Source organism: Sorex fumeus, unplaced genomic scaffold (assembly GCF_029834395.1).
Source record: "Sorex fumeus unplaced genomic scaffold, SorFum_2.1 ptg000146l, whole genome shotgun sequence".
Classification (NCBI taxonomy): domain Eukaryota; kingdom Metazoa; phylum Chordata; class Mammalia; order Eulipotyphla; family Soricidae; genus Sorex; species Sorex fumeus.
This window is the reverse complement of record NW_026606203.1, coordinates 1,051,236-1,063,201: the sequence shown is the minus strand read 5'-3', so window position 1 is coordinate 1,063,201 and position 11,966 is coordinate 1,051,236.

Here is an 11,966-nt window from a genome sequence, read left to right as displayed (position 1 = left end):
TCATCTCTTCCATGATATCCAGGATTCTCTTCCCAATCTTCAACTCTCCCTTTCTTTCTCCCTCTCTCTACCAACTATGGTCTCCCTGCCAAAATTTGCCAAGACAAGCCTTCTTGAAATATAGACATAAGTTGACTTCTCCTTTTTTTTAAATTTAGGCAATTTTGATTTTCAAAGTCATTTATATTGGAGATTTGTCATACAATATTCCAATTCTAATCACACCACCAGTGTCTTCAACCCTCGACCAACAAACGACCCTTTCGCCCTGCATTCCCACCGATTTCCTTGACGAACACATTTTGAAGTTTAACTATTGTACTTTGGGTTCCATACTTACAGTGGTTTTGGCATTGGTGGTTAAGATATACACCTCAACTTTTTCATGCTAGCCTTCCTATATCAATGCCAAATTATACCATGTAGGGAAAATATATGAGAACAAATCATTAAGCTCCAATATTTTTCCTTTTTTTTCCTTTTATTAGTGAAACACCATGAAGTACAGTTGTAGATTTACAATTTTTTGTGCTTGGGTTTCTATTATACAATGATCAAATACCCATCCCTCCCCCATTGCCCATTTTCTGCCACCGTGGATAATATGTCTCCCACCTCCACCCCCACCCCATCCCACCCTGCCTCTGTAGCAGGGCATTCCCTTTTGTTCTCTCTCTCATTTTGGGTGTTGTGGTCTACAAAAGAGGCATTGAGTGGCAAACATGTTCAGTCCATAGTCTACTTTCAACATGCATCTCCCCTCCTGGGTGGATCCTTCAAACACACTTTATTTGGTGCTCCCTCTCAATCTGAGCTGCCCTTTCCCCTAGAATGCCCGGCTGGCCTCTAAGCTATGGAGTAATGCTCCTGGTGCTGATCTCAGCTATTCTTGGGTATTAATCTCGTATTTTGTTACTTTATATCCCCCAGATGAATGCAATCTTTCTATGTCTATCCCTCTCTTTCTAACTCATTTCGCTTAGCATTATACTTTCCATATTGTACCAGTTGTATGTAAATTTTATGACTTCATCTTTTCTAACAGCTACATAGTACTCCATTGTATAGATGTACCAAAGTTTCTTTAACCAGTCATCTGTTCTTGGGCATTCAGATTTATTCCAGTTTCTAGCTATTGTAAAGAGTGCTGCAATGAACAAACAAGTGCAGACGTCACTTTGACTATACATTTTTGCCTCTCTGGGATATATTCCCAGGAGTGCTATTGCTGTGTCAAATGGGAGTTCAAGTTCTAATTTTTTGAGAATTGTACATGCTGTTTTCCAGAAGGACTGAACCAGTCGGCATTCCCACCAACAGCGAAGGAGTATCCCTTTCTTGCCACATCTGTGCCAGCATTGGTTGCTTTTGTTCTTTTCAATGCGGGCCAGTCTCTGAGGTGTGAGATGGTATCCCATTGTGGTATCTCATTTTGATCTGCATCTCCCTGATGATTAATTATGTAGAGCATGTTCTCATGTGCTTTTTTGCCATTCGAAGTTCTTCTTTGAGAAAGTTTCTGTTCATTTTATTGCCCCATTTTTTTGATGTGGTTGGATGTTTTCTTCTTGTGGAGTTCAACCAGTAATTTGTATATCCTTGATATCAACCCCTTGTCAGATATGTGTTCAGCGAATATCCTTTCCCATTCTGTAGACTGTTTTTGTATTTGGTCACTCTTTCTTTGGAGGTGCAGAAGCTTCTTAGTTTAAGATAGTCCCATTTATCTATCTCTGTTTTCACTTGCTCGGCCAGTGGCGTGGCATCTTTGAAAATACCATTAGCCTCAATGTCATGGAGGGTTTTGCCAACTGTGTCTTCAATGCACCTTATGCTGAATGGTCTGATGTTGAGTTCTTTAATCCATTTTGATCTTACTTTTGTACATGGTGTTAGGCAGAGTTCTAAGCCCATTTTTTGCATGTTAAGCTCCAAATTTTTAAAATAATCTTTAAACAATTTTGATCGAAAAGAAAATAGTGTGAACTGGAGAGGACAATCCCCTGGCAGCCTGCAAAGTCATTTTACTTTTCCACATTACAAAAGAGGAAATCAGTGAAGGAGGTCAGTCATAACGCAAGTTAGCTGACCCTGCTGAGCTGTGGTCATTAGGGGATTTTGTGCTCTTTTCTCCTTCCACCAGAAGTCCAACCCTATTAGTTTTGTCTGTTAAGTTCCCATAAAACAAAAAAAGTTTTACCACACAGGAACCCATGTAATGAGCCCAGCCAAGGTGATAAAAAGAAATTTCAGCTAATTCATAGGTTAAGCATGGTAGTAGAAACTAAATATCATGTTTTTTTTGTATTGAATCAGCACAAGACACAAATTACAAACCTTTTCAGGATTTAGTTTCAATCATAGGATATTTTAACACCCAACCTCCTCTAGTATACAGTTTCATTGCTATTGTCCCCAGTTTCTCTCCCACCACTCCCTCTCCCAACCCCAAACCCCACCTGACAGCCTGCTGTCTCTACACTATGACAAGCACCTCTCTCTCTCTCTCTCTCTCTCTCAACTTTTGGGCATTATGGATTGTAATACAGATATTGAGAGATTATCACCTTTGTTCCTTTACCTATTTTCAGTACTCAGTTCTCATCCAGAGTAATCACTTCCAAATATCATTGTCATAGCGGTCCTTTCTTTATTCCAAACGCCTGCCTTCAGCACTTGTGGCAAGTGTCCAACCATTGACCAATTCTCCTGGTCTGTGTTTCTGTTTTCCTTGGGTATTAGTCTCATACTCTGGTTTTTTATAACCCAAAAAAGGGGTAGTCCAATCAGTATATCCCTTTCCTTATGTCTGATTTCATTCAGCATGATGTTCTTCCTTGTACATCCATTTATAAGCAAATTTCATGACGTCAGTTTACTAACAACTGCATAGTATTCCATTGTGCAGTTATATCATAGTTTCTTCTGGCTATTGTGAATAGCACTACAATAAACATAGAAGTGCAGATGGTATTTCTGTTATAAACATCATGTTTAATGTAGGTTTCCAGGTTCCATACATACAGAATCCACTTACAAACCCACCTTTTATAATTTTTTTAAAATAATATAATTTATTATGATGCTTTCTAAGAAACTGAAGCTATTAACAAAAACTCAGGGAAAACATATTCTATAAAAGCAACAAAAATAACCTTAAGAAACGATCACAGCCATGTGTTCTTGCTCCTCAAATATCCTTGATATATTGTCAATATCTTTCTATAGACTTAAAATTCATCAACTTTATTTCTAAACATTATTTAAAGTTATATAAATTTTAATAGGTGTAATCAGCTTTATAGAATATGTATTTGATTCTTTCATATTTTGCATAAACAAAGTTTGAATTCACCATATCACTGTAGCACTGTCCTCCCATTTATTTGCTCAAGAGAGCACCAGAAACATCTCTATGTTGAGAACTGTTGTTACTGTTCTTGGAATATCGAATACGTCACAGGTAGCTTGCCAGGCTTTGCCATGCGGGAGGGTTACTCTCAGTAGCTTGCCGGGCTCTCCTAGAGGAGCAGAGGAATCGAACCCAGGTTGGCCGCGTGCAAGTCAAACGTCTTACCCACTGTGCTATCGCTCCAGCCCATATATATATTTATACATATATATGTGTATTTACACACACCATACATATCTATATATTCATCTTACATGGCCCTTAAGCTCCAACTCTGATTTCTTCCTCCTCCAATTATTTACTACTTCTCTCCCCCTAGTTGGGGCTCAACTAATGTGCCGAGTGCCTTCAGAATGCATTTCTGAGGCCAGGATAAAGGCATGCATAACACATAAATGAAAGGAAGGCACAAAGCATATGTAGATAAATGTTATATGGACACATAATTGAGATGACTTGTTTACAAACTGTATTGGCTTCAAGTACAGTGTTCCTAATCTCAGCAAGTGTGTATTCATACTCCATGCATTGTCAAATATCCAGCTACTGTCCACAACCAACAACACTCCCCCACATTTTTCAGTCATTTACTTCCCCTCTTGTTAGCACCGTTTTGATGTCAGAGTGTAAAGGTTTGATTTTGTTTTTGTTTAATTAGTCCATTTGATATTTTTCATTATATTCCAGAAACAAATGAAATATTTTTAAAAAAATACAGGACAGGAGGTGATATCAGGCAACAAATGAAATAGTTCATGTGGTTGACAATCAGCAAGAGACTTTCAGGTCAGTGTGATGAAAGGAACATCCAGTTTTCCTTCCCAGCATATTTCCAAAGGACTGGCTTGGAGCAGGGTACATGCTGGGAAGAACAGCAGGACAGTCTCAGTGTCTTGAACATATAGGGGCCTATTTTCTTCTTTGAAATTGTAATGGTATTGACCTCCATTGCAAACCACAACACCATAAAGGAAAGAGAAAGCAAAAGGGATGCCCTGAGGTGGGGCTAGCTGGGGGAGATGGGGTGTGGGAACTGGGTACATTGGTGGTGGAGAATGGGCACTGGTGGAGGGATGGGTGCTTGATACTTGTATAACTGAAACCCAAGCACAAAGGTATGTAAGTATACAACTATACCTCATGGTGTTTCACTAATAACAATTAAGAAATAAAAATTAAAAAATTAATAGTGCTATCAGCTGGTATAAAAAAAGAAAATGTAATGGTGTTGACTAGATTATATCAAGATCATTTTTAGCTATACGTTTCGATGATTCATCCTTGATTCACTGATTGATACTTTGAAATGTCCCAGTTCATTCTCATTCAGAGAAGTCATTTATTTTTCCTAGTATTTATGTGTACAGGGAATTTGTCACAAAATTCTTTATATAAAGTATATTGAGGGACTCAATGATAATGTTTTATTACAATTTTGCAAAGAATTAAAAAATACACTTTTAAAAGATTTTCTTGGTTATATATATAAAAGCTAAAGTACAACAATTAAGGTTAACTCAATATTTTCTAAAGTTGTTACATTAGTATTTAAAAAGAAATTTTAAAAGATTCTGGGAGATGGGATGGGAAAAAGTCATGGATACTTAAAGATCAGTAGAAGTCTTTGGGTATGTGGGGTAGGGGAGTGTCTAGGAAAGTTGAGATCACACTCAGCTACGTGATCTAATCTCTATATATCTAATCTCTGAATTAGATTCCAATGATATATCCTCACAGATGTATTCATATGACTATCATGTACACTAGTGAGACCAAGGGAAATAATTCTTAGCATTGACATTCTTGGAAACGGAAGTAATAATGAGGTTTTAATGATTGAGTTGTTATGATTTCATAAGCACTGTTTGTTTCCTTAACCAAACTGGAATGTCTTTAAAAGACCAAATATAGGAAAATTAATTCACTTTTAATTTAATATAGAAAATGTTGAATTTACAGTTTAAATAGAGATATCTTTTCAAAAGTCTTTCAGAGACACTGTCCTTTACTTGTTTTATTAGGAACTGAATGTGGTAACCTATAATCTCTAATTCCATCTGTAGTCCTCCCTACTCTATTTCTAACAATCCAAATAAACTTCACTTTAGACCTAGTTTTCAGTAATCTAAACTAAACTTATAGTAAAAAAAAATTCTTAATCATTAAAAATCATTTCTAATAAAACATATAATTAAAAAGTTTAATGCAGGCAAATACTGTTTTAATCCTTAAAGTAAATTTAAAAATCATAATAATACTCGGTAACGCATTGAAACATAGCAAAAAATAGATGGTATATATCTTATTTGCAAATTGGTAACTGTAACACATTGTCCTTTTCCATTTCAAGGATGAGATGATTCCATAGAGTAGATTTGTTCATGAACAGTGCTATATTCTCTCCTGGATGCGTATTTAAAAATACTTGCAATGTGCCTGTTTCTCAACGTTTTGTGTACTATAGGCCTCTTTGCTATTGTTAGATCTTTCTCTTGTTTATTTTTAGTTTATGTTCCAATTTTTTTATTTTTAATTTTTAAATTTTTATTAGTGAGACACCATGAGGTACGGTTGTAGACATATGAATTTATGTGCTTAGGTTTCAATGATACAATGATCAAATATCCATCCCTCCACCAGTGCCCATTTCCCACCACCAGGGATCCCAGTATGCTTCCCACCACCCATCCCCTCATTCCAACCTGACTCTGTGGGAAGGCATTCCCCTTTGTTCTCTGTCTCCTTTTAGGTGTTGTGGTTTGCAAAAGAGGCATTGAGTGACAATCATCCTTGGTCTATATGTTCAGCATTCTCTACCATCCTGGGAGGATCCTCTCAACACCCTGTATTCGGTGCTACATTTTCTATCTGAGCTGCCTTTTCTGCTAGCTTGTGTGGTTGGTCTCCAAGCTATGAAGAAAAATTCCTGACAGTAATCTCGGCCACTCTTGGGAGTTAGTCTCCTATTTCGTTATTTTAGGTCTACTGGGATCTGGGAGGTCTTCAGAGATTTTGAGAGCCCCGTTTTCATCTGGTCAAAATTCTTAACTTTTTGTTCCTGAGTTGGAGTTGAGGTCAGCGCCAGGTTACTTTGGGCTGCAGATATCATGGGAACTTCCCTTAGCTCAGGTGGTGTATTTCACTTCAATACCACCTGTCTATGGAGAGTTTTCATCTATTTTGACCCCAATTTTTGAATTTTGTTTCCCTTCTCTTAGTTTTACTCACCTTGAAAACTCGATTCTGTGATGGATTGAGCAGACAGAGAGAAGTCGATTCCAGAGGAGGAGGCTGGTGGTTGGTTATTTGGGGGCTGGACCCCATTGAGAACCATAACTATTTCTCGCGATGAGTTGCTGTAAGCCCTTTTGCCCTCTGTATGTCATGGAGTCATAAGACTGCAGGCTGGAAAGGAGAGTTCCCAGAGTGCCTTGATGATAGTAAAACACCTAGCCTCCTTCTGGGTAGGGAAGTGACAGGCTTTTACTCTGATGTGGAACCAGAGATGGTGTTCTCTCAACAAGACTGGCAGAAAGTGATGGGTACACAGACACCGTGTTGTTGGTATCTAGGATTTTCTCAAAGTGAGCTGCCATAGACATGGAAGAGACAGCGGTGTCTTGGGCAAGGACAGTCACAGAAAAGCCTCCCATGGAAGACTTCTCTTCAGCACTTCCTGCAATATCCCATTCCAAAACACTCCAGTAGGTAGGAGCTGAGGTGGATATATGACTCTGGTGAAACACTCCAGATAGCATTGTTGTGCTGAAATGTTGGCAAAGAAAGGCAGTACACATCAGTGGATGGAAAGATGTGCCAGAGGCTGAGGGCAGGAGCCAAGCAGAACTACCAGCTGGTGCAGATTCTCTGGAGTAATTGCAGACACTTCCTGTTCGGGAAGCTGCATTGTTCACCACGGGAAGGGAAAGCTGCAGAGTATGTGCAGTTCACAATACAGATGGATTTTGAAAATTTTCTGTAAGGAACAAGAGGGTGATGAAAAAAATCTGTGAGACTAATAATCTCCTTCAACGCTGAGAGGAACAATCTGAACTTAAAATTTAAGCCATCGAGATCCTTCTAGTACCAACAGTCAACTGTGTTTCCAAAATTCCAACAACTTGGGGTGATTCAAAGCCTGGAACCTTTGGGCACTTTGTGTATTTGGTATCGTGCTCCCAAAGTGAACACAGAACTGTAGAAGAACCAGGTGATCGTGTGTGTACCTGGATGTCTTGCATACAGATAGTTTCTCCTTAGCTTGCTCTCCTATTGACTCCTATGCTATTTCCTAGAATGGAAGCTTTTTCAAACTAGGAAGTTTAAGAGAAAGGGACACATTCTCGGGACAAGAAGACACCTGAGGCCCAGAGATGGCAAAGAGATTTCCTATATTCCAATAAATTTTGTTGGGTGGGCGTAGGGTGGTGTAGAGTTTGGACCAACAACTGACAGTGATCTTGGGTTCTTCCTGGCTCTGCACTCTGGAGTGACCCCTTAGAACATTCGGGAGAGTGTATGCCGTGACAGAGATTCAACTGGATTGGCTGCGTACAAGGCAAGTGCCTTATCCCCTCCACTACTATCTCTCTGTCCCTTATGAAATTCCAGGTTACACAACCTAAAGGATGTGGACTTTTGGCCAGGACCCTGCATGATCAATACAAGCCCAGAAACCGGAAGGAAGATACCGTACGTTATGATAGGCATTTGGGGTCTTTGCAACTATTACCATTGTAATCATCAGGTTTCCATTTGACTTGTGCCATGAGTACCTGTTACTTACGGTTCACATACGACTTAATCTTGTTGATGCATTTTAGGTTACCCTCCTTTTTGATCCACTTCAAAAATGACTGCTTGAGTCTTTCCCAAGAAATGTTTTTGGAAGGAAAACTTTATTGAAAATCTGTGTCTTAAGTTGTTTATCTACAATGCAGTTACTAATAATTCTAAGAATAATAATGCATATATGAATATAATTTTTCAATTTCATGTGGTTTACATAGGAGGAAGGGTAAAGAAAACATCATGAAAAATATGTATCACAGAAATGAAAAAGAACTATATAGATATTAATGAAATCTGGGCTCTGCAGCAAGCAGCATAATACAGTAAGTTATGGAGAGCAGACCCAAGAGTAGACCTTGAATAACAGTGGATGTGATCCCAAATAAAACCAAATAAAACAGTACAATAAGGGTATTAATAAATCGTTCCACATATGCAATATGAAGAGAGTATTCTATTTTAGAAAAAAACTGCTAGCCAAAAAATGGAATAGAAGGTGATTTTTGAGTGCACTCTTTACGAGTCCATTAAAGAGAAAGGATTTATCAGTAATTACATAACAAAAAGAAAATAGGAATAAACGTGATTGTATTTCATAGACAAGAAATGTTTTAAATGAGGAAAATACAGAAAGAAACTTCGAAAGTACAAAAAAATTATTCTCATCAGTACCTTTGAATATTAACAAGCAAACAACACGTGTTAAACATAGCAGAGGATTTCACTTGATCACACAAGAAACAGAAAAGACCATTTAAAAAGTGATCACAAAATATTGCAAATTTACTTTCAACCCCTAGATTAGAATTAGCTTTATCAACCAGGAAAACGTTCTTCTCAATGTTTAATAAATGAGCACCAAAATACAAAAAAATATCTTTAATGTAGGAAAACTCATAATTCATAAATATGACAAAAACGTGTAATTAGACATGTGAGCCTTGATTTTTCTATTTCCTCTTAGGATCTAAAAACAGAAGTTGACTATTATCAAAATACTCTCATGTTAGGAAGAAAAAATCACATGAAATAATATTTGTAAAGATGACAAGCAGCTTTAACCTGGAATCTACTTACAACACGATTGAATCAAATCTCCTGATTCAAGTTAGAATATACCATTTTTTTTTATTTTAACAGACAGCGCGTACATGTACTTAAAAAGCAGAACAGAATAAAAACATTGAAGATTCTGTGTCGTCCACCGCCCTAGATAAGCACTATTAGCTATTTATGGGAAGCATCATTTCTGAAGCGTGCTTATACTCCAAATTGTCAAGTACCAAGTACAGTGTTCTAAGAGATAATCAGGAAAAAAGCCAGCAAGGATGGCTTTCTGATAAACTTCTTTTCCTACTGGAACCCTATTCAAGGCATAGTATACTTTCTCGTCCTGGCATTTATTGAAGTAAATTGCTTTGACTTGCTCTCAGTGTATTTATCTGAGCATATTTAATAAATATTCTTTCTTTTTTGATTTTAAACCTATGGTTCTCTTCAACATTCTGTCCAAACGTTTTCCCCTTCCTTGATAATCTACGTTCCTATTCTTTCTTTCTTTCCTTTCTTTTGTTCGTTCGTTCTTTCTTTCCTATTTATTTCTCCCTCATATCGTCTTGGTTTCAATTGGTCAATGTTTGATGAAAGTGATCCAAAATTTTCTTACCTTTGAGGGCTTGGTAAGCCCTCCCTACCGCTCAGCACTGCACACCTTCCTCATGCCCCATATTTTCTTATTACCTGGTTTAAATAGAAATCTCAAAGATCAATGATTATTACTTTGTAATATCACTATATTTAAAATACTGAAGTATACATACAAGTGGAGAGACCATTAGAGAGAACACATGCTAGTATATATTAACAGTTTTCCACAGCATCTATATTTTCTGTTTCTGTAAAAATACTGTCTCCGATTTACTTATTTTCAATGGATATCATGTAAAATTCACTATTAAATGGAAAAAAGAAACACAGAGAATCGACACTCATATATATGTATATGTGTGTGTGTATTTGAGCTCCTAAGTATGTCTAAAATATAATGTAATCAATGAGGAAAAACACTTTGTATGTGAGAGAAAGTAAGCCAATGTCTAAAATCACACAGCAAATGTCAAAGTCAAGCTAAAATGAGGCTTATAAAATTCTACTTGAATAATTTCTTTCATTACTACGTGCTGTTTTTACTTGACTGCTAAGTTTAGGGATGATAAATCTAAGGAAAAGCTTTGAAAAGTATTATTCCTTACCTGGCATGGTCAGAGAAGAGGAAATACCGATGAAAGGTAGACGAGAAGAGGAGACGGTACGAGAGTACGTCTGAACACTGAAGCGGCTTAAGACCGCAAGTGTTCAGTACAGACGACTGCTCACTGGTGATTGGTCATTGGTCACTCGTCACTTACCGTGATGATTCAAATTTGTTTACAAACAACTACATGGGACCCCCAAGATTCTACCAGTTGGTGGTTGGTTTGGTGGGAGAATGATGTCATAAAGAAGGCAGTTGAAAGGTAGAGGCTACCAATCAGAAGGTCAGAATCCCAAGAAGAAGACCGGATTGGATAGAGACCGGGGTAGAATGAAGCAGGCTAGGGAGATGGAATCCTACAAGACGGTTATAACAGTTTCACCTTCGTCAGACTCTTGTGTTAGAAAAATACTCCCATGATACTCAAGAGCTTAGCTATTTCATTAACACATCAAGAAAATTATGAAATAATCGTTTATATTGCACTGTTAAAAAAACAACATTTGGTATTACTAGTATATTTTAGATAACGTTTACAGCACAGCGGGTAGGGCATTTGCCTTGCAGGAGGCCAAGCCTGATTCCGATTCCTCTGCCCGGCAAGCTACCCAGAGTATCTCGTCCACATAGCAAGAGCCTGGCAAGATACCCATGACGTATTCGATAGGCCAAAGCCAGTGACAACAAGTCTCACAATTTGTTGTAAGATGTTACTGGTTCCCGCTCGAGCAAATGGATGAACCGTGGGAGGACAGTGCTACAGTGCTATGACTGAAAAATGAAAAAATTGGTGGTTTCTTTCAATATGACAACACTTACTAGGATAAGTTGTAGATGAATCGGGATGTGTTAAAACGTAAATAAAATGAGAAGAAATAGTAAATGCACAGGTATCTTATTTGTACAAAACAAACAGTTGTTCTCAGTTTAAAACTGTAGAAGATAAAGAAAAACATATGCTCATTTGTGTCAAAATTTTACAATCTGAAAGAAAAGGACAAAAACCAAATTAAGTGATCAAAAAACAAGCAAAACCAACAAATACTGGCAATTAATATGATAGGACAAGGATGAATGGTTTTAAAAAATTAGTGCTGTGAAATAAATCATTATTGAGCTATTACCCTTGAATAGAAAATATAAGCATAAACCATGATCCGCATAATCTCTATTGAAAGAAGTGTAAATGACTAGTAAACACAAGAGCAATTTTCTTTTTTTTTAATTTTTGTTTTGTTTTGTTTTAGTAGTGAAACACCATGAAGTACAGTTGTAGACTTACAGGTTGTTGTGCTTGGGTTTCAGTTATACAGTGATGGATTGCCCATTCCACCACCAGCTCCATCCCCCATCCCACCCTGCCTCTTTGGTAGGGCACTCCCTTTTGTTCTATCTCTCCTTTTGGGTGCTGTGGTCTGCAGAAGAGACATTGGGTGGCAATCCTGTTTGGTCCATAGACTACTTTCAGCAGTCATCTCCCATCCTGTGCAGATCTTCCCAGCACCCTTT